Below are 26,771 nucleotides of genomic sequence, written 5' to 3'. Positions count from 1 at the left end.
TGGATCTCAGCATAAGATGTCCTTGGTCTGAGTCTAGCTATGAGGACATAGCCACATGCTCCTCTGATCCTCCCCATTCTCCACCAAGAATGGAATGGCTGGTGGTGGGCTATCAGAGTGAAGTGACATGGTGAGTTCTGGAGATGGTGATAGGGGAGCTGTAGTGGAGTTCCATGTGCAGAAATGTTCTGCTGTGTCCAGCCTCACAGGAACTCAGGTATTATCTGGGAAATGCACAGATCTGAAATGGCAATGGGCTGGCTACTAGGGCAAATATTCTTTTCTCTGAGGGTCTAGGAGAGTTTTCAGGAATGCAAAAAGTGAAATGTTGCATGAGAGTAATGAAGAAGATGAAAATCTCCATTTTAGCCAACGATTCTCCAATGCATACATGGTGGCCTATGGAAAAAGGAAGTTAAATATTATATGCAGTACAGCAAAAGAAATAACACCAAAGAATTCACCGTGCAGATTGGAGGAGGGCAAATGTTGTCCCCATCTTCAAAAAGGGAAAAAAGAGGAGCCAAACAATTACCACCATGTTAGCCTGACATCAATATTAAGAAAGGGCCAGTACACACCGCCATAAAGCGGCACATTCCCAGCAATACTAGGGTTAGGGAGCACACACCAACCACATGCTGCCTAACCCTAGTACATGTGGGGGGCGCCATCGTTACAAAGTGCTGTCCACACAGTGTGCGTAATGATGACATGACTCACACACCACGTCCAAATGGCACGGCGCATTTGCCCTCCTCCAATCTGCTGGGACATCTGTTCTCCAGGAGTTCTCAAAGATTATTGCCAATGGCTCCAATATTACATTAGCCAGTTCTTTCAATACCTTTGGATGTAGGTCATCTGGTCCTGGAGACTTAAATTTATTTAGGCTAACCAGGAATTCCGGTACTACTTTTTTACTTATTCTGTGCTGTATTTCCTCTACTGCATCATCTCCTCCATGATCCTCAGGTTCAGCACCCTTTTCCTTTTCTGAGAAAACTGAACCAAAGTAGTTATTGAGTAGTTCTGCCTTTTCTCTGTCCCCTGTTAGCATTGTGCAGTCTTCTACACACAATGGCCCTACCATTTCCTTCTTCTTCCTTTTGCTACAGGTAGACCCCCCCAAAAGCCCTTTTAATCATTCTTAACCTCTCTAGCAAGCCTGAGATCATTCTGTGCTTTAGCTTTTCTCACTTTACTCTTATACGTGCTTGCTACCTGTTTGAATTCCTCTTTGGAGACTTTCCCCCTTTTCCATTTCTTATATATGTTCCTTTTAAAATTTAACTCAGTTGAAAGTTCTTTAGTAATCCATCCTGGTTTCTTGAGACACCTTGGAACTGTTTGAAATTGTGTCTTCAGGATTCCCCTTTTGAAAAACTACCATCCATTCAAAATTCCCTTCTCTTTTACTATTCCTGAGCATGGGATCACCCCCAGTACCTAAGGATCTTGCCACTTTCACCCCATTAACCAGGTCATCTCTGTTGGTTAGGATCAGATCTAAAACAGTTGATCCCTTTGTTGCTTCTTCTACCTTTTGGACAGTGAAATTGACTGCCAGGGAAGAGAAGAATTTGTTGAACATTAAATTCTTGGCTGAATTTGACTTCCAACAAATATCAGGACATAACTACCAGACTTTGCAATATGTGCTAAGATTATCATGTAAATGACTATGCTACAATCAGTTCAGGTCAGCCAAAATTCTGCATTTTGTGTATAACAATAAACCCACAGTTCAGGTGATTTTTGTGATCAAGACTGAATTCAGTTGATTTACATGGAATTTACCCAATTATTAATCCCAAATAGACTAGAGCCATTTAATAGAAGGAACTGATACTGGAACTGGTTTAACAAATCCCATTCATTTAATGGGTCCATTCTAATTGGGACTAACAATTGGATTTAGTTTAGGATTACAAGAATGGACACTAGATAAACACAACCAAAAGCACACATCATGTGACAAACAATCTGATATGTCTGTTTATTTTTAGTGCAGTTTGCTTCTTGTATGGAAAAAGCTTGGAAAGGCGAATGTAAATACTTATGTTTTCAGATCACTTGTCTCAGCACCTGGGGGTTCTGTCCTGGGTGTTGGACCTGGGGGGTGGTGGTTTAGACCCAAGCCCCCACCCCTGCCCAAGATGCCTCAGGACGGCGGCAACAACACACTGCGGTCCTGAGGACACCCTCTGTCTCAGGCCCAAATTGGAGTAGGAAAAAACTGCTCCTTTTTGGCCAGAGTTTTCCCGGCCTGGGTGCAGCTCTGGCACATCTTATGTACATCTTGGAGGGTGCATCATCTAATCACCACACCCCCCAAGCCACACGAAAGCTGGCTTTTTTTGGCCTGTCTCTTCAGGCTCATAGGGCAACAGTATCAGTTTCATGCTCTCTTGACGTATGCCCCTCCTTGAGAGTTCAGCTTCTGAAAATGAAGCAAATCCACACATCTACCCCCCTCCTGGAAGTTCGGATTCCGCAGATGAAACTGACTTTCCACAGCCATCTCAGTCTGACAGGCACTTGAGTGATCCACAGGAACAGGAGGTAGGAAAGATAACACCCCAAGAAAGGAGAAGGCTTCAGGGTCTAGAGTAGACCCAGTCCCTCCCCCACAGAAGAAGCTACATGCAAGGAAGCATCCTCCTGAAATATGGGCTACAAGGAGGATAGGGCTGAGTTGGTGTTCTTTATAAGGCATGGGCTTTCCCCCTCCAATTGTTGGAAACAAACTTGATTTCTTTCTGAAGCCTACATTATGGTGAGACCCGACTTTACAATTTATGGACCTTGGACTGTTCCTTGACCTTGTTTTCTGCTAGTGTGAACTGTGCTCCTGACCTTTGGACTGCTTGATGTTGGATTCTGCTGGCTCCTTTGACTTCTGAACTCCCAGTACCCTGCCTGCTAGTCCATTGTGATGACAGGACAATGTATCCCAACCATCCTCCTTTTGCATTTACCTGCAGAGAAAGGCAGGAAAGCCTCACGCTTGAGAAACTGTCCATCTGCATCCAGGAAATGCTCTGGGTAAAATTCATGTGGCTTCTCCCATATGGTTTCATCCTTCAGCACAGCAGACAAATGAGTGGTGACTATGGTCTCCTGATATGGGATAGAAACAAAAAGATTAGAATTGTGTGGTGATATTATCCAATACTTCTTTTGTCACAATGTAATCTAATCAATGTATCACTTTAAAAGGGAAGGGCTGTCTGTTTTTCCTGTGTTGCCTCCCATTGTGTGCCTACGTAAGCTCTCAAACTGAAAATCTATTTGCATTAAATTAAATTTTAAATAAATTTCTTACTCCTGTTCAACACTCCAATAGAACACACATATGCAATTGACCTCATGAATAGGCACAACTGAATTTCCGCCCACCCCTTACATTGGAAACTAAACTTCTATCATGCTCAGAGCTTTCGCACAAGTGGGAGGGGCAGCATTTCTTTTGCACCATTGCATCTTTTTGTTTATTACAGTTCTTCTATCCTGAATACTTTGTCCACAATAAGTCTATTGTAATGATTATTTTATACTTAGAAGTGCAATCCAATACTCTTTCAATTGAGAGAAATTCCACTGAAATCACATTATTAAGGTTGGATTATTTTACTTAAGTTTGTAGTGGCTTTTAGGATGTCAGGATGCTATTAGGATATGAGGATGATTTATACCCCACATTTCCTGTAATACTCAGATGCCACAGGTATATGATTTGCATATGCTGTACTCATTTTTAAGAGCTTTTGGCTGCATGATCTCCTTTAGCTAACACATTGCTTTTCCAGTGCAGTATCTTGTTTTGGTTATTTTAATATTGCAGTGTAAAAAGGGTTTTGGTTTTTTTTGGTAGTCCATAACCACCATGGTACAAGCCCAATGGATTAGCACCTGGAACCTCTGAGGTCTCATTGTGGTGTGTGCTCTGACTGTGGGCACACTACCATTTTCTTCCCTTTCTGAGCTGAGCTGAGCTGGTTTTTCCCATACCCCATACCCTCTTCTCCTGGTAAGAAGCAGTGGCAACTCTGGCCCCTCCTGAGACTTGACAGCTGCATTGAGGAGGCTTTGAATGGGTACAAAGGTTAGAGAACAGACCAGTGTTTCCAAGCTTTCATCCCCCAGATGTTTTGGACTTCAAGCTGCCAGAATTCCTGATTGCTGGCCAAGCTGGATTGGACTTCTGGGAGTTGAAGTCCAAAACACCTGGAAGACCAAAGTCTGGGAAAGGCTGGGATAGACCTTTGCATACAGTTTTTAAAAAGACATAAGTAGGGGATGGAAACAGACCTGCACAGGCTGGGCATTATTTTCTGCTGACTTGGTATTGAATTTAAGCTGGGAAATAAAATGGAAGTCGATTTCTGGTTTACTTTTTGTTTGAAAAAAATCCTCTCTTGTCCTAAAACAGTCCAGACTTTAAAAAGTAGAATAAGTACGTCCCATGGTATCTGAGGTTGGAGAGGAACGTCTTTTCAGTAGGAAAAAAACCAATAAATAAAAAAAGCATGGAATGTGAAAAACTCACAGTCCCATTTTTTCCTGCATTCTTCCAAATCCTGCCTGTATTTTCTTCTCATTCTTAAGAAGTTGTAAAATTTTGTGGAAAACTTTTTTGGCATGGAAATTCATTTGCATCTCAAATAAATATTTCCTAAAGTGACAAATTGATTTATGAACATTACCATACCGTTACATATTTCCCCTATTCACTAAAATGTATTTGTTTGTATTTTTAAAAAAATTGTAAAATTTAAAATATGCACATTGTTTTGTGTACATTTTATTTCTCTAAAATACCCTACATGCCTTGAAAACATACAGACTGATAATAGAAGGAGTGTTGAGATATGTGAAATGGATGCTTTCAGGGACACTGTCAGGTCCAACTGAATTGATTTTCATTGCTATTTGGACTCTGTCCCCAGGAGAAGAAGCATAACTCTTTTCCTTCAGCCTTTCAAAAGAGAAGACATTTATTCTGAATTCTTTTTGCTGTTCCTGCTGGGTTTTTTTCACTGAACTTTCTGTTTATCTTTCTGCATTCTTTTATGCCACATTGCAAATGCAATACAGCATTCCACTAAATGGTGGAACAGAAATCTATCTATCTATTCATCTAGCTATCAGATATATGAGCTCTCTGTGATGCGTCTTGGTTGAAAACAACTGACTGAGCTCTCCCCATATCCTATAACACTTCAAAGGAATCAGAGATTTAAGTGACATCAACATCTCTTGTAATTGATGCAGAACTAAAATATTCCAAATGAATTGTAAACTTTTTTATTTGACACAGTCAGGAAATTTAGTTGAATGTGGTCTCTGTTTCACTGCAAGCATCAAGCCTATGGGAATAGTCAAACTGTGATGTAGCAACTGTACATTTTTTTAAAAAAACAGAAAGGTATCTTTCAAGGACTGTACCTTAGGGATGACAAACCCGCCAACCTCAGTATCTTTATGTGTCATATAAGGAAATGTAACTGGTACAATATCAGCCCAACGCTGAATTTCATGGATCACAGCTGTAGTATAAGGCATATTTGACCGGTCCTCCATTGTGGGTGATTTTACTCTGCCAATGACTGTATCGATTTCTTCATGAACTCTTTCTGAAAATGTTAATCCATTTAGTATTATTAGGCTGTGATGCTATTCTCTCTGACCTTGGAATAAGCACTATAGAACCAATATGGTTTACTCCTTAGTAGAAACATGTAGGACTCCAATATTTTATCTATATAGTCCGTCCATCCATCCATCCATCCATCCATCCATCCATCCATCCTCTAAGCAGCTTAGAATGGAGTGTTTTTGACTTTCACTCTTTCAGTTAAAGCAGTATTAAAGATACAAAGGCCCAGAGATGGGAAATGAGAGGTGGAAGGGGAAAATATTTGTTTCCATTTTCCCTAGGGCCTGCTCTGATTGTTTCCAATTGTAAGATGTAGAATGGAATCACTTTATGGAATATTTAATTTTACAAGATATATAACTGAGCACTAAAGTTAAAATCATCCAAGTCATTGTATTCCCCATCACTATTTATGGATGCGAGAGCTGGACAGTGAAGGAAGTGGATGAGAAGAAAATCAATTCATTTGATATATGGTGCTGGAGAAGAGTGCTGAGGATACCATGAACAGCCAAAAAGACAAATGGGTCCTCAAATAAATGAAACCTGAACCCTCCCTGGAAGCCAAGATGACCAAACTGAGGTTGTCATACTTTGGACATATTATGAGGAAGCATGAGTCATTAGAAAAGACTGTATCCTTGAAACAGTGAAAGTGAGCTCCAATTGCACTCCCAACATAAGGTGACGAGAAGTCCTCCTTTCCCCAGGCATGTCCTACATTTCCTGGGGGGTGGGTGGATGGTCTGGGAGGAATGCCAAATTGTCCACTGTTTGAGCCATAAAACCTGTTGGACAAGCAAGAGGTAGCTCGACATATTTATTACCCCACTACTTCAAAGGGCTTGTTAGTTTTCCTCAAGCAATAAACACGACCAAAACCTTTAGCCTTCAGCAATATATCCTAATGACTGCAGAAAAACTGCATCTGAGAGACAAAAGAAAAGGGGAGAAAGTGAGTGTGTTTTTTTCCCCTGAAGGTGGTGTAGAAATGTAGACTGAAGTCAAAAGTTTGTTGCTAATAAAGTATAATGTTAAGCATTTGTTTTGCTCAGAGTTCTATAAGTATATTCCAAGCTAGCATGGCATTTTAAAAAGGATAAGTTCATCAAAAAATATGGTTGAGTACATAATAAAATACAGTATATATAATGTAAGTGTAAATAAACCATGTGAACTAAATTTATATTTGTGGTTTTAGCTTCTATTTGATAATGTCCTACCTTTTACTTGAATGTCCTGCATTTTGCAGTGCCATGTACTCCTTTGCAGTTATGACATCTGGTCACCCTGTCCCAACAGAGCAACTCTGAGCATTTGGTACACAACAACAAGTCCTTTCATTCCACATGATGTGGGGTGTGGCTGGAGTGGTGCTGCTTTGCCTTTTTCTCTTTGGTCAGCCAGGCAGTACAACCCCAAATCATACCTTGCATGCCACTTGTTTTAGGAGATTATTGCACTACCCTTTTCTCCTGCACTAGACATGGGATGTAGACTTTAATATGCATATTTTATTGCACACCTCTGTACCTAGGCAGGAGGCATCCTGTGCCCAATCCGGGCATCCCATACCTGATCTGGACTTCTCACACACTTTTTGAAAGAATGGGATTTTTCTGTTCTTTCCAAGGTGCAGAAGAAGTACGGATTGGGTATGGGATGCTTCCTGCCTGGGCACTGAGGTGTGTGACAAAATCTGCATATTAATAATTAAGGTTTATATCCCGTGTCTGGTGTGGGAGGAAAAGATGGGCAAGAGCAGTGCAATAATGTCCTTAGTTGCCTAGGCCATGAGAGCTCAGAGCAGGAAGAGCAGCCATGCAGATCACCATCTTTCTAAAAAGCAACCCAAGCTGTGCTCACAAAAGAATGATCTGGAACATATGGTGCACAACAAAATGGCTTCAAAGTACTGTACATACCAAATGCTGCAGTGTCTTGATGAGAGTGTGGCTGGGACCAATCTAAGTAAATGGAAGCTATGCCAACTCTTTTGGGCAGGAAAGGCAAAGTGACATTCTTGTTCATAATGTACAGAATTCCCTTAATAAACACCTTATTTTTGTTGATTTCACATGTCTCTAGTAGTGGTGTCAATTCCATTTCTATGCCATATGAACCAACCTACTCAATTTCTATAAGGCAAAGGTTTTATTTTTGTGGTAGTGATTTAAAAATAATAATAATAATAACTGAAATAGCATTCCCTAACTGTGTGGTCTGTCGTTTCAGAATTTTATTTAAAATTTTTGACAGGGACTTCCCTAGACTTCAACCTCAAAGTTATAGAAGACAAATATGGATGATATATCCATGTCATGAATGTGAATGTTAGCCAGTGTGGCAGTGTGGTTTGCAGTCAGACTACGACTTTGGAGACCAGGGTTCAATCCCTGCTTAGCCATGAAATCCACTGGGTGGCCTTGAACGAGCTGCACTCTCTCAGCCTCAGAGGAAGGCAATGGCAAACCTCCTCTGAACAAATCTTGCCAAGAAAACCCTATGATAGGGTTGCCTTAGGGTCACCATAAATCAGAAATGACTTGAAAGCACACAACAGACACATACATTAATGTCTTGGGTAGGATACCATTTCCCTCAAAGATGGTTACTCACTCTGAACCTCAGGATGAAGGTCCATGGCAAGAAGACCCCAGAGTAGGGTAGAAGCTGTGGTTACACTACCAGCGGCAAAGAGGTCGAGAAGAATTTGAGTAAGGTTTTGTTCATTGAAACTGGTCTTTGGGTTTCCTTTAGCCTGAAGGAAATTAAAAAAATTGGTAATGATAGTGTAAGTCATCCAATACTGCTTAATGTTTGTAAGATAATGCTATGTATTTATGACTGTGGCAAGGTAAGAGGAAAGAAAATGTAACCAAAAGAAAGAAATGAAAGAGAGAGAAAGAGAGAGAGAGAACTTTTGGAATTAATTTATTCATATTTAAACATTAATTCTAGAAGCAGAACTTTGAAATGCTTGTACTAGCATTATCATATTACTATTAATATATATATATATATATATATATATATATATATATATATATATATTTAATTTTATGAAAAACAATTCATCAATTGTTTATAAGGCATCGTTTTAATTTTTAAAAAAGCAATTAGAATTACCAAAAATGTCCACCCTCAATTTCTCCCCAAAAGAACTAATTAAAGTATCATGGCATATTAATATTACTCAAACTATTAACACCATTTGTATTACAACTATTAAAACAATGGTTTTGAAAATTATTTTGAAACCCTGTATATGATTACCACATCCAGCTACTAAGTAGTGCTGTTCCATTTAAATAATTCTTCAAAACTTAACAAACTATTGGTAATGGATCAATTTTTAAAAACAAATTGATTCCATATTTATTCTGTATGCGTGTAATACTGGCATCTATTAGGTACTGCTGTTCCATGTCTTTATTGTTTAGTTAAAGCCCTGCGTGTTGCTTTACTGTTGTTCTGTCTTGTTGGTTTCAACTTGGGGAAATACTTGGAAACAGTAGGTTTATATCTGAGGGCTTGTGCTATCAATTCAGTATGCAAAAAAGTACATTCCTTTATACTTGAAAAACTATGAATGTGTCAGAATTACAATAATGAATATTAAAAGCCAGCAACAGAATGAGCTAATCTTCTTGTGAACATGGAGGTCTCTGAATAATACATACACTTTCACAGTAAACACAAGATACATTAAATGTTTGGGGGTGGGGATCAGATTATTTTTCAGATTTACAGTGTTGCCTTGAGTGTCAATAAAACACATTTGCCCCTGAAAAATATACAGACATATTAGAAAATTAGAACAAATACTTTCAGTTTTCCATGCTGTAGGGAGAAGCTGCAAAGTACAGTAGCTCACAGTAATTTTTACACGGTCTCAGATTGTGCCTAAATCAGGAGGGAAAGCCATGCAATAATGATTTTAGTGTCATGGTTCGGTGATAGCTAGAAAGATCTAGAAAGGTGCCAGCTGCCATGTGCTGACCAAAGCAGAATATTATTAATTTGCATTCTGGTTATGCAAATTCAACACATTAATCATTACACATTTTCTACATTATGTTTCAACATCAGTATCAGTAACAAACTAAGGCCTGTTACAGACTGCCAAAATAAAGCTGCTTTGGGTCTCTTTGGAGGCATGCTATTTAAATGATGCATGGGTCCTAAGAGTCTGGAGGTCGCGCCAAAGCCACACTCCATTCCTAAGCACTGGAGTGCAGCTTTTGTGCAGCTTCCGGATTCTTAGGATGCATGCATCATTTAAACAGCATACCTCCAAAGAGACCGGAAGCAGCTTTATTTTGGCAGTCTGTAACAGGCCAAAGAGCTCTTTTCTTCTTCTCCCCCACCCCCAAAGCTGGTGTGAAGAGAGGAAAGGTTGCAAGCAGCCCCAGAGAATAAAGAGTCTCCTCTTACTGTCTCAAAGCTGCTTCAATGCGAAGTTCCACCATGCTGCCTAGCCCTAGGTTTAAACCGCCAACACAACCACCACACAACACAAGGGCATCTCTGCTTGCCTCCTTTCCTACTTTCTGGCCTGTCAGGGTAAGGGGGGAAGAAATCCAAAAATGTGGCAATACTATGCCTCTGCAGTAGCAACCAGATGAGGCTCCCATCAATGCCAGTCTTCTTGCACTGTTTTCTACTTCATTGCCACTGCCACATTTTAACCTACTTATCAGCCTGTGATGAAGGAGAAATCCAGGATTTACTGCTTCGACTGGCCCAGCTGGCAGGGATATTTTTTAGTTCCTCCAATCTGGGATTTTCCAGGTTTTCCAGGACAATCTTGGGACCCTATATCAAATGGCAATCCTATGTCAAGATGAAGACATATAGAAAGCTGGGTGTGAAACGTTCCCTAGCCTGGTTCATTAGTGACTCAACCAGGAATGTAAAGATGAAGTATGAATGGGAATCTGCTGCTCTGTATCCAGACACTCAGAGTGTTGACTGAAGGAGGTTAAGGGAAGTCTAGTCAAACTTTCATTCAATCATATACAACTAGATCAATACAGACATTGGTATCAAGTTTGAGCAACAGGGGAAACCCGGCTTAAACCATTACAGCATTCAATGTAACTGAAAAGAGTTCAGAAGAAACCATGCTTGGGGATAGTATCTTAAGAAATTGGTGTCTTGGACCATGGAAAATTTTAAAACTGGCCATGTGAACAGATCTCTGGGACACACTGACTTGCATCCTGTTAGTGACACACATGTGTGTATGTACCTTCAAGTCGCCTGTCAACTTATGGCAACCCCATGAATTCCAAAGGGTTTTCTTAGGCAAGGAATATTCAGAGGTGGTTTTGCCAATTATTTCCTCTGAAATACAATCTATAGCACCTAGTATTCATTGGCAGTCTCCCATCCAAGTATTAACCAGGAGCGACCCTGCTAAGCTTCCAATATAAGACAGAATTATACGACTCACATTCATGTTAAAAATTAGACTGCAATCTACTTAACTTGTTTGAATAACATTTTATATTATAATTGGAATGGGGGTGAGGAGGAGAAATGGATTCTGTTGCTCATACTAAGAAGATGGTTCAGCAGATTGAGAGTCATATAATTCAACTGAACAGCAAAACTCTTTCATCAATAATTTGCTAATTTTTTTAAAAAAGTTATAAAACATATTCAGACATTCTTTGTCCATAAAAACTTTCCTACCTTTTCTATCTCCTCCAAAAATGCATCAACGAAATCTCTTGGAATGGTGGGATCTCTGTTTTTTTTATGTTCATTCACAATCTCTTTTACAATAGTACAGAAATCATGACAGTCTTTCTTAAATTTTTGTTGAGGTCCAGGAATATAGGATAACCAGGATATGGTAGAAATAATCTGGTGCAGTAATAATCAAAGAAGAAAGATTCATGAGTACATTTTGAAATCAAAGCGCTTTATTAATAAGATATTTTACTTGAATTGAAATTGCATTGTGTCAAAAAGTTTCTAAATGATCACCTCTTCAATCTTTATAAGAATGCCCTTATGTAACATGTCTGAAATTGTATCTAATTTTATCTTCATTCCTCAACCTGTTCTTCACCAACACAAATATCAATATTATCTGTGTTGTTGTTGTGGATGAGAATACAACTATTACTACTACGTACTAATGTCTAAGCTGTAGAAAAAGATGAACCAGGCTAAAGAGTCTACATGTAAACTTTTTAAAAAAAATCTATAGTGGTTTTCTGATCAAAAGCATCTAACCAAACTGCAACCTGTCTTGAAATGAATGTCACCTGTGGTGCTTGTGTTTCGTACCTTTGCAGAGAGAAACTCAGTGGTGAGAATCATTACTTTTTTAGGGCCAAGTCCCCAGGACCCCAAAATCTTTTACAAAGAACTAGGCTTTAGCTGCAACTGAAAGGCTGACTCAGAGAGATCTTGGGGACCTTGAAGTCTTGTGTGTTTCCCAGCCAAATCCCAGATAGCTAATCCTCTTTAATCTCCAATCAAACTCATGAAGATACCTGAGGCAAGATTTTGGTTGCTCCCTTCATGATCTCTTCAATTAAACGCATAAGCTTCAGGTAGTTTTTATTGTGGTATTCAAAGCGATAACCAAATGTTAGTATACAGATAATATTGCCAACTGCATTGTAGATGAGGTCATGCGGGTCAAAAGGAAAACCTATTGGAGGTACAAGAACAATGAAAATATTAGAGTTTTGCTATCACTATACTTCTCCTCCTTCTCCTGCTTGTTATCAAACACGTGTTATGTAGGTATTGTCTCAACAACAACAGCAACAATCCAAATCAGAAAGCATTGGCTTAAATGTCCTTCAATACTGTCACAGATATTAACTTTAAAAAATATAGTCCTTTTTGATTTGGGGTATGTGTGAATGGTGCAACTCTATAAGCAAAGCATGTCATGTGGTTTCTTCTTATGGAACTGAAATCTTTAATGTTGTTCTGCATATGTAGTGAGTTAATGAGGAAAAAAAGCAACAACACACCAATAAAGATTTTTAAAAGTCCCCAAAGAAACTTACAAAGTCTCTAGATGGTTTCTAGATGATGGAAACTGCAAAATTCAGCTCTTCTAATCTGAAACATGGTATGACTTTTAATTGCTACTCCCCCCTGCAAATAGCTAAATAATAAACACCTGACACAAAGCTTTTGCTATAGTACACTTGGTCAACCACTGTATTTACTTCACAGTCAGCAACACTGTTCTATGAAGACTAGTGCAATGTGACTCATATTCTGCATTCCAGACAGGGAGCAGGAGGTACCTATAGCATTTTATGTATGAGGCAGCTTTTAGCTCTGAAGACAAATCCTGGGAAAGCCATGAAGAATGTCCTTGCCCTTACTTTGTATACAGATAAGCAAGGCCTTTGGAGGAGACCACAGACAAGAGGAAAGTTTCATCAAAATTCAGCATCAAACAGTGACCAAGACGCCAACAAGGAAGAGAAGAAATCAAAGAGCTAGGAGGGTTAGTTCTGCACCTAAGTCAGAGGGAGAATGTTTACTCAGGGTTCAAGACCCTCAAAGGAGGTGGCAGGGGCCACCAGTGACAACTAGGAGATTGCTAGTCTGTGAGACAATAAACCTGTGCTGAATTTTTGCCTGAACTTTAAAAGACATATCCGAGACACTTAATCTATTTTGAGGATAGGGTTCAACGCTTTGGATACCTTATAGAAATCTGGATGAAAACCCAGAGCAGATTCATAGCCTCACTGAAATAGTACTGCTGTTGGGAGTACCAGAGGAATAACAGGCCAGCAACAGAATGCAATGCCTCATGCAAGGAGGCTGCCTCATTAAAGATTTCCAGTCCTCACAGGGGGAAGAATCCTGAGAAAAGAAGAAAGTCTAAAGGGATCAGCAGAAGATCTGAGACTGGCTTTGGAATTTGTTACACAGGGCCAGACCTGTCATTAATCTCTGTGAGGAAACTGTCTTAGCCAACAGTGTCACAAAATTGACACCCTACAACCCTGCCCTGACAGAGTCCTTGCTTTTCTGGAGAGCTGCTGTTAACCTATACATGAAAATCTCCAGAGGCAGAATTTGGAAGTGGTGGCAGCTTCCTATGGGCTGTCAACTACCACCACCACCACCCTCCCACAACATCCCATGTTTTCCCATCCAGTTCCAAGAGGTAGGTGGCAGAGATGACAATAGTCCAAGTCTTGCTAGCTTCCTGAATGCCTGACTCTGTGTCTGAGGAACCAAGCAATATGTGAAGCACAGGTCTAACCAGGGAAATTTATTAGGCTGCAACCTAGGTGGTTTCCCTGGACAGCCCTACACTTCCCACACAGCCTTACTCTTAAGACTCAAAGCAAAGCATTGAGGAAGCTGCTGGCTCACTGTGAGGATAGCAATAGCAGCTTCATTTATATACCGCTTCATACCACACTAAACAGTCTGTAAGCAGTTTACAATTGTAAGCTAATTGTCCCCAATAAGCTGGGTACTCATTTTAGTGGCCTCAGAAGGATGCTAGGCTGAGTCGACCCTGAGCTCCTGGCTGAGACTGAACTCACAACCTTGTGGTTTGTGAGTGAGTGACTGCACTACCGGCATTTAACCACTGTGCCACCAGGGCTACTGTGCCATTCTTGCGGACTCTGGTAATGCTGCAGTACCAAATCCTCGTCCTTTTCCTTTCCAGATCAGTGGGGAATTATTTGGGCACCTGGCTGGGCATTGGACTGGGCTGGGGAACCAGCTGCAGTTGAAGTTCTCCACTTCTTCCTCCATCTGTTATTGTTAATTTTTATTTATATACCGCTATTCCAGAGATCATAGCGGTGAACAGTAAGCTAATTTTGCAAGTAAGCTAATCTGATTGGATTGAGGAGATGAGGGATAGGGGATGCTCAAAGAATAAGTTCTTTATTGTCTGTATAGAGGGTATACATTCTTATTGAAAACACACAAAAACATACTATCAAATAATAAACACCTAGGCTTAGGAACCTGCAGTTTATTCTCTTTCCCACTTGAAGGGAATATGCTCAGGTCTCTCTCTTCCTGTTAAAGTTTCTGTGGGTCTTCTTTATTCAATATGCCTGGATTTAGGATTATCTACTATGGTAATGACAGTTACTCAAAGATAATTTGTGTAGGGGCCTCTGAGCCTGTTCCACCAGGAAATAAAGGAGGGAGTGTGCCCCTCCATTACCAGAGGCAACACTTGGACTTTCACCTCTAAAATTATGAAACTCATGAACTTTCTCAATATTGCTTTAAAACTCTCTCTTTTGTCATTTTCCAGTTTCTTCTGTTATCTATATAATCTCATGTATGTTACACCTTTTTTGTTCACAATGACTCAAAATTACAATTAAAGTTTCTTCACCTATTACCAGCATAGGTAAGAGCTGCATCTCTTTCTTATATCCACCCCAAGTTTTCTCCTTGTCCACAAGAATAAGTTGTACCTTCTTGAGATTTGAACTCAGCACACAAATACATAGCTTCTTCACCCACTGTCTTTCCAAGTGTTTTCTTCCCCATCCCTAAATTTTTCAGAGTGGAGAGACAGAATCTCCTCTGTTCCCTCCAGCCATTTTCACATGTTGCCAGGAAGATTCCTAAGGGATATAAAATAATTTCATTAAGCATTCTTTTGCAAACCGTCCCCATGTATTGTTCTAATATGCTATATATTTTTATTTTAAGATTTCACCAAAATTCTGAATGGATTCTCCTAACCTTTTGAGCTAATGAGAGCAGTAGTCATCCACTGACACTTGTCATTCCTTGTGATATCTATCAGTCATATTGCTACTGCTGACGTAGTTAAAAGATGACAGCTGTCCTACTGAACTCTTAGGGTACCTTTAAATAACATCATAAAAGCTACTAGATCACCTCCCTATCTATCTCTATACTTGTCATTTAGGTTCAAAAGAAAGAAAGAAAGAATTTTCCAGAAGCTTTGCTATGTTACTTGAACGTTTCTTACATTTTATTTGGCAACAGGTAAAGTGTACCCAATGTAGGGATGGCTGTGGAAATATATTATCTATTGTTTCCCATGTCAAAAATGGGTTTCCAGAAAATTTTTTATTTTCCCTCAAAATAAATAACAGAATAGGGTTGTGCAGGTTTCTCTCAGCAAGTTGAGTCTTCTTTATCCAAAATACTTGGAACCGGAAGTGTTTTTTTGGATTATGAAATATTTGCATGTACATACTGAGCTATCTTGGTGATGGGACAGAAACCTAAACACTGAATTCATTTATGTTTTGTATACATCTTATATTCTGGTGTCTAGAGCTGTAGTCTACTGCTCAAACCACTACATGATACTGACTCACACAGACACACACCTACACTTTTTCCATCCACAAAAATTTGAACAGGAGAACATTTTTTCTGCACAAGAAACTGTGCAGGAAATGTATGTTTTACTCCTCAAAGTGTGAAAATAATTCTTTAGAACACTTCAGGATACTTGGAAATTGGGAGAATGTCATCAAAATATTTGTTTTCTCCTGCAGTTAGAAGAAAATTAGAGCTATTATCTATTCTTGCATATGGTGAAAGAATAATTGAGATTTTACATTCCTAACCAAGGACCATCCTTAATACTTAACACTTAATAAAAGGATCCATGGGGCCTCTTCTTCTCCCTGTTTCTTACCCCAGGAATCTTAAGAGCTATACCAAAGGGAGCTCTTTCCCATTTTCCTCTGCAGTCCCTCTCAAAACAGCCAGGAGAGGGGTTGGGAGGAAACTGGCTGATGGACCCCACAAGGTTTTCAACTCTGTGCAAGGCACATGAAAATTTGAGAGTATTTTTGTTCTTGTCCAAGTTGCAGTGCACAGTTTCAAGTTAAAATTCTGGGTTGCTGGAATTTTTTAAAGGAGAGCAATGATAAGTCATTAGCAAAATCCTGTTTTTAGATGCCTCACATATTAGGAATCAATTTTATAAAACAGCTGGAAAATAGGAAAGAATCTTTGGAAAGGCGCAAGTTAAATTCCTGAAGTGGGTAGAGAAACAAGGAAGTTCCAGAAAGCTAAGACAGTGCTACAAAGAGTCCTGAGGTTTAAAAATGACAGGAAAATGGAGTAGTATGGAGTTCTGGGGTGTTTGTGGGAGTACAGCAACAGATTGTTTCTTTAAAAATGGATGGTTGCAGGCGTTATGAGCAACTGGTGGAGGGCTTCAGGAGTCACAAAAGTAGGACTACATGCTGCACTGTATCTACCACGATGTAACGTGAGGTGCTAATACCTCAGGCTAAATAAAACTTTTTAGTCCTTAAATTGCCACAAGATTCACAGCTTTCCCCCTCCAAGCTACCCCTTCTGCAATGTTGAGGAACCGTTCCTTTACAATCTCAGCCATCTGCATACCTATCCACTTGCTGCCTGTGATTTCCTCTCCTCCCTCCACTTCTTTCCTCTCTCCTCCACTCCTTCTGTTAAAAAGCACTTCTCTTTTATAATTTAATCTTCCCCTTAATGAGTTAAACAGCTCCTTCTTTTTTGCAAAATCATGTTATTCTTCAGGTATTGTGTATAAGGCTCTGGGTTCACTTGAATGAGATTTGGTCCTGGAAGCTCAGAGTCTTAACAGTGTCCAATGTAGGTCTTGCTTCTACAACCCCATTTTGAGTTGATGTTCATGGTGGTGGCAGGCTAGCAATGAAGGGTGGAAGGTTTCTAGAGGCACACAGGTATGCTAACTAGGGCCCCATTCCCACTGGGTTATAATGTGGATCAAAAATTGAATTAGGGGTGCATCGTTCCAATTTGAGTGCGCGTTCGATCCTCATTGCACCAATTTGGTTCCCATTGGAATTTGGATCTGATCCCCATGTATTCAATTTTTCCTTGGAAAACCCAAATCAGTGGTGGATAAACCAGTTTAAAAAGAGTGCATATTTTTGGAGGTTTTTTTCTGTGCCTCCTGAGTTTGATTCGGGGCAAATGAATGGGAATGAAAGGGTGTGTGATTCGGAAACTTGGGGATGGGAGGAGCAGTGCTCAAGGGGCTGGCCTGGGGGTGTCACCCACTTGTTCTCTTTCCTGCATTACCGGTGCCATTTTCTTCCATTCGCATAGCCTTTCCCCCGGTGGAGTAGGAAGCAGGATAAGGCGATCACGCTATATTGAGCTCCAAACGCAGTAAACACATTACGCCCCCTACAACCTCCCCCTGCTCCACATTCATAGACCGATGTGTGAGGAGAGCCATTGAACACCATTTTAACTATTATTATTATTATTATTATTATTATTATTATTATTATTATTGCCTCTGCCTGAGCAGCAGATTGGCTTTGTATTACATGCCTGCTTGATTGTCCCCCCAGACAGCCCAGGGAGCAATGGGGGAGGCAAAGGGATTTGGGGGAATAGAGGCTCCTTCTCTCTTCTAGAGGAACTATGGGAAGACACAGAAGAGCCTGGACGCAAAGGGATTTTGGGCAAATAGAGGCTCCTTCTCTCTTTCCCAGAGGGGAAAAGCGCCTAAGTGACTGATTGGCTGTGACGTCAAGCGCTTAGGCACTTGATTGACAGCTGCTTTAAAAAAAAGAGGTTCCGGAAGGGCAATGGAAACGGGGAGCAAAATAACCTGCTTCAGATTATCATGGGGAAAATACCAATGGGAATGAAAACAAGGGTAAAACAACCCAGGTCTGTTTGCACCCGTTTTTAATGGGAACTATGGGTCAGATTCGATTACGACTTGGAAAAAAAATCCAAGTCAGAATCTCAGCGAAATAAGCCGCTTTTTTTACCCAGTGGGAATGAGGCCCTGATTTGTGAAAGCTTGGCATCAGACTAATGCCCATTTTTAACATTGGCTATATGTCATTCTGTAGGGAAAATCCAGAAAAATATTGGGTCTGTACTGTTCTGTTACCTCTAGGTCATTTCACTGTAGACTTTTCCCCAGCTTTTCCTCTTCCCCCACTTTTTCTCTTCCTCTGTGGCTAATATGTAGAAGAAACATATTCTGTTTAAGTCACAGGATCATTTTAGTTAGGGGCTGTACAGACAATCTGGCAGGTCCACGGTCCAGCGGCTTCTTTTTGCACCATGGAAAGGTCACCACAGCCACCGGCGCTGTGGCTTTTCAGCGCTCCTTTGGCACAGCATGTGTACAGTCTGCGCCAAAGGAACGCTGTGATGCCTCCTGTCGTGTGATGGGGCACACGGCATCATGCTGGTGTGGGGGAGAAGTTGGGGTGGCTGGCGTGTGCTTGTCACACCCCCGCTCTGCCCCATGCCAGCTCTTTATGCCAGTCTGTTGAGGCCCTTAGTTCTGGATAGTTACATTTTTAACAGCTATGATTTTATTTTTAATCTGCAGTAAAAGTCCTTCCCAATAATGGGTTACTGGACAGAAAAAATACCCTCCTCCATTACTATCTATGTGCCTTATAAATTTTGTTAGGATAAGACCAATTTTAAGTTATCTTTTTGTTTCTCTGACACTGATCAGTCATTTTTCTATATATCGAGTTTATCACAACATAAGGGAAACTTGCCTTCACACTTCGTTCCATGGCCCATCAAGCTCAACAATGGCAATGATGGTCGATCAATAAAGTTCTCAGCTTTTGGTCCCAGTGCCTCCTTTATCACCTGGAACCCATTCAAAATGACAACGTTTTGCCATCCAAGCTGGATTAAGAAGATGGGTCCAAACTTTTCTGCCAGCTATAATTTATAAGAAGAAAACAGGGGAGGAAATTAGTCTAAAATACAAAAGGGAAATTGCACAAAACAAGAGAAGCCTGAACTGTGCATAATAGTATATGCTATAAAACTGAAAAGACCACATACATTTTTAGCTTAGAATCCTTCTTCAAATACTAATTTTTCAGGATTAATTTAAAATATGAGAGAGAGACATTCAAAAAAATGTCATCCTCCTTCTCTAAAGCCAACAACTGTCACTGTATACCTTAATCACATATTTTCCTATCCACACCAGCTGATCTCTTTTCACTCTTATTAATGGATATTTTACAAAAGGAAAAAAGAGAAAAACAGTAGGGAAAGACATGACGACTCATTAAGGATGACAACAATATTCAGAAACTCTGTGTAATAATTGTGTAAAGAGAGTATGAATGACAGAAAAAGCTCATCTGGAAACACTCCATCATTCTGAGTCCAGTTAATTTTGTTGGAGTAATTGTGACTTTAAAAAGAAAATAAAATATTTTGATTGGGAAGTGACACATATTCCATGGGACACCACATACTGATGAAGGGGAGGGAATGCTCGCCCTCTACCCTCCCTCTGACCTAAACCCCTCCCATGAACTTGACCCAATCATGATTGGGGGCAAGTTCATATTCGCCGAATCTGTTTTTTTTCAAAAGAGACGGCTTTTTCTCTGAGTTGAAAAGACCCGCGCTAAGGGGCATTTGCCCCGAAGCGGTTGTGCATGCTTCTGATTCGATTGTGAAAGTTTTGGGGCGAATATGAACTTCACATGGATAATTCGGTTCCTGATCCAGGGTAAAAGGTAGTCTGAATGGCCCCTGAGTTACATTAATATAAGAGCTGGCACTCTCCATTTTGAGAGAAAGGCTTATCACAGTTTCCTCTGTACTAACTTAAGTATACTTCTAGTCTGAATCCTTATCTGAGATCCTTTGTCTTTCTTTCCAGCTTCCCTACTGGCTGTTAAAGTGATTTCAAACTGGTTTATTTCTGCAGTATGTTTTGGACCTTACTCATGGACTCTTACTGAAGAAACTCTCTCAGGCAGTGGAATCTCTTGGTTTCTTTGAGATTAGCTTTGGCAACATAAAGCAAATAGGCAGTATGTAAGTTACTTAAGTAAAAAAAAAAAAAACCTTTACTTTATTTAGCATGTACATTGAAAGATATGTGCAAAACATATACATTACTGATCCAGGCCCTGGCTACATAAAGGAGAATTTCAGGTAAAGAGAGAGTCCAGCAGAGCTAGGCACTCTTTATTTGAGAGAGAGAGAGAGAGAGAGAGAGAAGATGGAGGAGTTTTTATGTGGTTGCAGACACCTAGAGGGTCCTTTAGTATGACTGCTTGGCTATATTAAACACTGTGCAATAAACTGGGAATAGAAGAGACAGGAGAGATAGTGGTTGTCAGAAGTGGTGTGGTAGAAGCTATCAAGAGTAGGCTGCAAGCTGAGGGAAGGAAGGGAGTAGGAGAGAAGGGAGAGCAAGTGGTGCAAGCATCACTGTGAAACAAGTCAGAGAGGGGCATATCATGGAGTTAGGTGAAGGGAAGTTAGGAGGAGGAGAAACAGGAGAATGAGTGGTGTGAGCATCAGAGTGCAAGAAGCAAATAACACCACAAGGGCACCAGGTGAGGTAAGGGAGAATGGCAGAGCTCAAGAAGCAAGCAAGAGGTAAACTATTAGGGCATGAATTGAAGCAAGGGGAGAGTAAGAGAGATGGCAAAGCCAACAGTATGAGCAGTGGCATGCAAGAAGCAAGTATGGGGTGCCCTGTAAGGGCATGAAGTGAGGTGAAGGAAGAAGTAGGAGAGATGAGAGAGTGAACAGTGTGAACAACATGCCACAAGAAGCCAGGGAGGTGTGCACTGCATAAGGTGAGCTGAGAGAGTGAGTAGGAGGGAAGAGAGACTTTGGAGAAGGAAGAGAGGGTGGAAAGGAAGGGAGGGAGGGTGAGAAATGCAGTAGCCGGGCACTAGAAGCAAGAGGTAGGATTGGTGAGGGGCAGAGGGACGAGCTATTGAAAGGTGAGGGAAATGGGTAGGAGCTGCAGCAGCAAAGAGCAAGAGAGGTGGAGGCATGAGGTGAGCCCAGGAATCAGGAAGAATTGTGATGGGACATGTTAGGAGCACACAATGGTGGCAGATCAATAATGATAGATAATGAGGATAAGAAGGAGCTGGGGAAAGGCAAAAGCAGAGACTAACCAGAAACTTATTAAGGTTGCCTAATGTGAATCTAAATTTGATGTGAATTTGTAGATTTTTGGGAAATGGATCCAAAGAATTATAAAGAGAAGATAAAATGCTGGATTAAGCATTTTGACTGTTTTGTATTCACAATTCATACTGACAATTGTTCCTGTGTCAATTGGGAATGTTGCATATGTTGGACTGCAGCTCCCAGCATTCCTGGCCTATGTACAAAGGAGGCAGTGGCTCCAGGAAGTTGCAGTCAATCAGCATCTCTAGATTCATTTCTCATCTTTTGGATATAAATGTTCTTGTTGATGTTACATTTTGTTTTATGCCTTCAAGTTGTTTCTGACTTATAGCTACCCTAAGGGCATTTCTTGGCAAGACAGGTTCAGAACTTCAGGAGAGGTTTGCCAGTGGCTTCCCTTGAGGCTGAGAGAGTGTGACCTGCCCAAGTCACCCAGCTGATTTACATGGCTAGGCTGGGATTCAAACCCTGGCTTCCAGAGCACACATTTCTATAGATGTGCTTAGCGTCTTGGTCTTATAGCTTAAATTACAAGACTAGGGTTCGATTTCCCATTCAGCCATGAAACCCACTGTATGATCTTGGGTGGTCACATGCTCTCAGCCTCAGGGGAAGGCAATGGGAAATCTCCTTTGAAGAAATCTTGCCAAGCAAACCTCATGATAGGGTTGCCATAAGTTGGAAACAACTGAAAGGCACACAGTACAACACACATAAGTGTATAGCAGCTTTGAATCCCTATAGTGAGAGAAAAGAGGGATATACAAACAATAAATAAAAGATGAATAAATAAATTGTAGTTTTAAAAATGCTTTCTTTACATCCATTAAGCAAACCACAACATTTCCCCTTTGCCAAGCATCAGCCTTCATTATAACAAAGCAAGAAGGCATAGCCAGTGTAAGCCTCTGGTAAGATCTTTTGGTAACACCAAGTCTGAATGATTGCTTTGTCTATGGAAAATATGCAGTCCTGTCCATCAAATTGTCATTTCAAAGGTCTCATCCCTTCACTTCACTTGCAAATGATTTTTTAAAAATTTACTCCTTGATCAAGAAGCTCCATGATTTACCCCTTTTTAATGAGCTTATAGAAGCAAATATCTCATATGTAAAGTTGAAGGCTTTCATGGTTTTTGTGGATTTGCGGGCTTTGAGTCCATATTCTAGAAGAGTTTATTCCTGATGTTTTGCCAGCAGCTGTGGCTGGCATCTTCAGAGAATGCTTGCATGGAAGAGAGTGTGGCATATATACTGTTGGTTGAGAGGAGGTGATTTGCATGTTAATCTGTGTATTGTTCTGTGGTTGAATGTCAAGGCCTACAGGGTGTCCATTTACTTAATAATCCAGTGTCTGCTGAGGAATCCCCCTCACCGTGGGTGGTTTTCATTTGTGTTTGTTGGGTCCTGATTTTGCTGTTTTTCTGGACTGGTAGTCAAACTATTTACTTTAAGAGTTTCTTCTTTCTTGTTGAAATTGTCCAGGTGTTTATGGATTTCAATGGCTTCCCTGTGCATTCTGACCCGATAATTGTTGTCATGGTCCAGAATTTCAGTGTTTTCAAACAGCATGTTATGCTCAGGATGGTTTATAATACATATGTTCTGCTACTGCTGATTTTTCTGGCTGACTCAGTCTGCAGTGTCTCTTGTGTTCCTTGATTCGTGTTTGAAAACTATGTTTGGTGGTCTCTATGTAGACTTGTCCACAGCTGCACAGTGTGTGGTAAACTCCTGTGGCTGTGAGAGGATCTCTCTTGTCCTTTGCTGAGTGCAGCATTTGCTGGATTTTCTTGGTTGGTTTGTAGACCATTTATTTCCTCACCAATTTCCCTATTCTGTCTCTGATTCTTTTGATGTATGGTAAACATACCTTCCCTTTGGGTGGTTGTTTGTCTTCCCTCCTCTGGGTTTTTCTGGGTCTGGCAGCCCTTCTGATGTCTGAGCTGGTTATTTTGTTAGCCTGTAGAACCCGGTGTAGGTGCTTCACAATTCATCTCTCTAGAAAAGGGGTTCACAGATCCTTTTTGCCTGGTCTACCAATGTTATTGTGCTTCTTTTTTGTCCTGGGTGATGGTTGGAATTCTTGTGTACATATCCATCTGTGTGTATAGGTTTTCTGTATACTGTGTGGCGCAACTGTTGGTTCAGTTTGTGGATACCCTGGTCATCCAAGTATGGCAATGTTCCTTCCTGTTCTTTTTCCATCATGAATTAGATGTTTGGGTGGATGTTATTCAGATGATTCAGAAACACAGTCAGATCTTCTTCTTCACAGATTGACATGCAAATCACCTCCTCTCAACCAACAGTATATATATACCCCACTCTCTTCCATTCCAGCATTTTCTGAAGATGCCAGCCACAGCTGCTGGTGAAATGTTAAGAATAAACTCTTGTAGAACACAGCCTCATAGCCCGCAAAATCCACAAAACACTATAAATATCTCATAATTTAACTACAGTGGACCCTTGTTATATGCTGGGGTTTGGTTCCAAGATCCCTCGTGGATAACAAAATCCGTGGATGTTTAAGTCTCATTAAATATAATGACATAGCAAAATGGTGTCCATTATAAAAAATGGAAAATCAAGGTTTGATATTTGAAATGTATACTTTTTTTGAACATTTTCAAACCATGGATGCTTGAATCTGTGTATAAAAAATCCATGTATAAGAAGGACGGACTCTAATAGTGACAAGAATTCTTTACATCACTAGCTCTGAAGGAGGGATGCATTGGTAGCAGCAATGCTGGTTTTAAAAAGGGCATGTTTTACCCTTTCTTATCTCTCTTGACTGTGAAAAGAGAGTGACTGGGAGAGAAAAGGGGATGAGAAAAGGCAAAGGAAGGGAGAAATTCCTTTTACAGCTGGCCCTTGGTATCTACTGGGGTTTGGTTCCAGAATCCCCTGTGGATACCAAAATCCATGGATACTCAAGTCTTTTTATAAACAATGGCATAGTAAAATTGTGTCCATTATATAAAATGTCTAAATCAAGATTTGGTTTTTGGGGGGATGGGGGAATTTGGAATATTTTCAAATTATGGATGGTTGAATCCGAGAATGCAGAATCTGCGGATATGAAGGGCTGACCATATTTCACTAAACTTTTAAAGAACTTTAGCATTTTACTTCTTAAGTCATTTTTAACTGATAAATAATTCCAAGAGGGCAACAGAGACAGGAACTGTGTACAGGGACAAAATGGAGAAGGGGCAAGGAGCAACCACACACACTGTCATAATCCATGGCAGAAGCACACCCACAACTAACACTAAAATGTGTCTTAATAACCTGGACAGCAATAAAATAGGGCACAAAACAGTAAGAGGCATCAAGAAGTGACATTAAATGGTATGGCTTAAACAAGTATACATTTCCAGTCTGGAAGAGACCTTTGATTCTCATGCTAAAGATGTTCCGCATTTTCCCCAAACCAACCAAAGTCCCTACAACCAAAAACTCCAAGATATATAGCTAAAACAAAACAAACCGAAGGGTTCTAACAAAAAATGTGAATAGCCAGGATAAACTGTATCCCACTTCCAGTTACAAAAAGGCAATTGTATAAAGAAATAAGATAAACTAAATAAACTAAACCCTAAATAAATAAATAAACAAACTAAACCCTAGAGTAGAAAAGCCAGTATCATTTCTAAAAGGGTATAAATACCCCACTAAAAAGTATGCAAATGCAAAAAAATGAGTATATAATGATAATACAAATTTCAAAATTCAAGGTCAGAGTAACTGAACCCTGGAAGAAAAATGCCAGTAATATATCTAAACGGGTAAAAATACCCCACACATTTCACAACATTTGGGTAGTATTGGAAGAAAAGATACCCCTGCAGAGATGTTGTGATGAGCACGTGGCAGAAGCTACAACAAATCCATTGTGTGATTTTGTGTGGGCATTGAAACTTGTCTTACAAAAGTTGTGGACAATCACTGGCACACATGTGATAGATAAGGAGCCAAACAAATCCCTTGGGGAATAGATGTTATTCTTCAAGGTTTCTCTGACCTTAGATAGATAGATAGATAGATAGATAGATAGATAGATAGATTCCACACTTATCAACAACTTGACTTGTGATCAAACACAGAACACTGGTGTTCCCATTTTCTAAAAAAGCTTATACTGCTCATAAGTTATATTGGAGAAAGTAAAATGCAGGTTTAAATTGAGTTATCTATCTATGCACATATCCTGTCTTTTAAATAATTACATTTTAGTAAACAATCTGTCATTGGATTGGGTGTGCTCCTTTTTGGGTTACTAGAGAGTACACTTTCCCTATAATATCACATTGCTGTTGTGTAGCAAGACATGTTCTTCTAATCTTTTCTATACAACCCTCAAAGGTCCAAGCATTTCCCAAGTCCTGGATAAGGTAAAGCTGTCATATTCCATAACATTTAATGCCCTCAGTGCTGGTTGCAGCTAATACAGGCCATATTCTATTTGTAAGTCTGAGGTCATGAAAGTTTAACTTTTTTTATTTTCTTTTATGGAAATGTCCCATCATCTTTTTTAAAAAAAGTCATTTCTTAAGACTTGAATAATGCCATCATTCTATAGCATGTATTCCTTGGGAAACTGTGTAAATCAATACTTACATGAAGAATAGAGTTGTGTAGATCATTTGTATCAAGCTCTAGCAAGTTCCCAATGAAAGGCAGAGGAGTAGGTCCTGGTGGATAGCGACTACATGTCTTTCTCCGCTTCACATAATCCAACAGCAGTGCAAGGGCAAGCAGTATGAGAGAAATGAACAGCACTGTGAAGTTGTTCCAACAGTGTGAGATTTGACTCCACAGCCAAGAGAGAAGAGCTGGGATCCCAACCATCTTCCTTCCACTTTATTTCTTCCTTACTAATTCTTCTGGAGCAGATTGCATTTGTTCCACCTTTTAATGCTCTTTTATACTCTCCTCCCTCCTGTTTTCTTTGATGCTTCAGATTCTTGCTGCACTATGGCCCTCTATTAATAAGGTTGTCTCAATAGAGGTGCCAGTATTTTAGCAATGCAATTGATGAATGATTGCATCAGGACTTAATTCAATTAAGAGGTTTTAAAATGCTATGTGCAGGCTATGTAGAAGCGTACTTTGCAGGTACATAAATTTCATTTACTTTTCCTTCATTGTGTACGTCAGATGAG

At 40.1% G+C, this 26,771-nt stretch overlaps 1 pseudogene; it reads right to left on the bottom strand.

Annotated features, from left to right (window-relative positions):
• Positions 1–220: 220 nt before the first annotated feature.
• Positions 221–26,457, bottom strand: LOC149312000 (cytochrome P450 2D15-like; annotated as a pseudogene).
• Positions 26,458–26,771: the final 314 nt, after the last annotated feature.

The sequence above is a fragment of the Sceloporus occidentalis genome, unplaced genomic scaffold (assembly GCF_023333645.1).
Source record: "Sceloporus occidentalis isolate IW3139 unplaced genomic scaffold, rSceOcc1.0.p SCAF_5, whole genome shotgun sequence".
NCBI lineage: Eukaryota > Metazoa > Chordata > Lepidosauria > Squamata > Phrynosomatidae > Sceloporus > Sceloporus occidentalis.
This window is presented reverse-complemented; position numbering and strand designations above follow the sequence as displayed.